The sequence below is a fragment of the Juglans regia genome, unplaced genomic scaffold, assembly GCF_001411555.2.
Source record: "Juglans regia cultivar Chandler unplaced genomic scaffold, Walnut 2.0 Scaffold_1515, whole genome shotgun sequence".
NCBI lineage: Eukaryota > Viridiplantae > Streptophyta > Magnoliopsida > Fagales > Juglandaceae > Juglans > Juglans regia.
In genome coordinates this window covers 1-292 of record NW_023345686.1, presented here as the reverse complement: position 1 = coordinate 292, position 292 = coordinate 1, and the positions used below count along the sequence as shown (strand labels likewise).

Below are 292 nucleotides of genomic sequence, written 5' to 3'. Positions count from 1 at the left end.
ATTTTCCCAAAAATCCACTCCCGAGTGGTCCTTCTTGTCAATTTATCTCGCAAGGCGGAAAAAACAAAAACGAGGGGTGCAACACGAGGACTTCCCAGGAGGTCACCCATCCTAGTACTACTCTCGCCCAAGCACGCTTAACTTCGGAGTTCTGATGGGATCCGGTGCATTAGTGCTAGTATGATCGCACCCATCAAACTAATTACTTAAAATTCAAATAATCCTTGAGCGACATACTAGCGTCCTTCCGATCCCAATCCAAACGGAGATCTGATCCAAACCCATCGCTACG

At 46.9% G+C, this 292-nt stretch overlaps 1 non-coding gene across 1 annotated transcript; it reads right to left on the bottom strand.

Moving 5' to 3' along the window:
- Positions 1-73: 73 nt before the first annotated feature.
- On the bottom strand, positions 74-192 carry LOC118345139. The gene has a single exon (XR_004798780.1). It is a non-coding gene; the product is annotated as a 5S ribosomal RNA (ribosomal RNA).
- Positions 193-292: the final 100 nt, after the last annotated feature.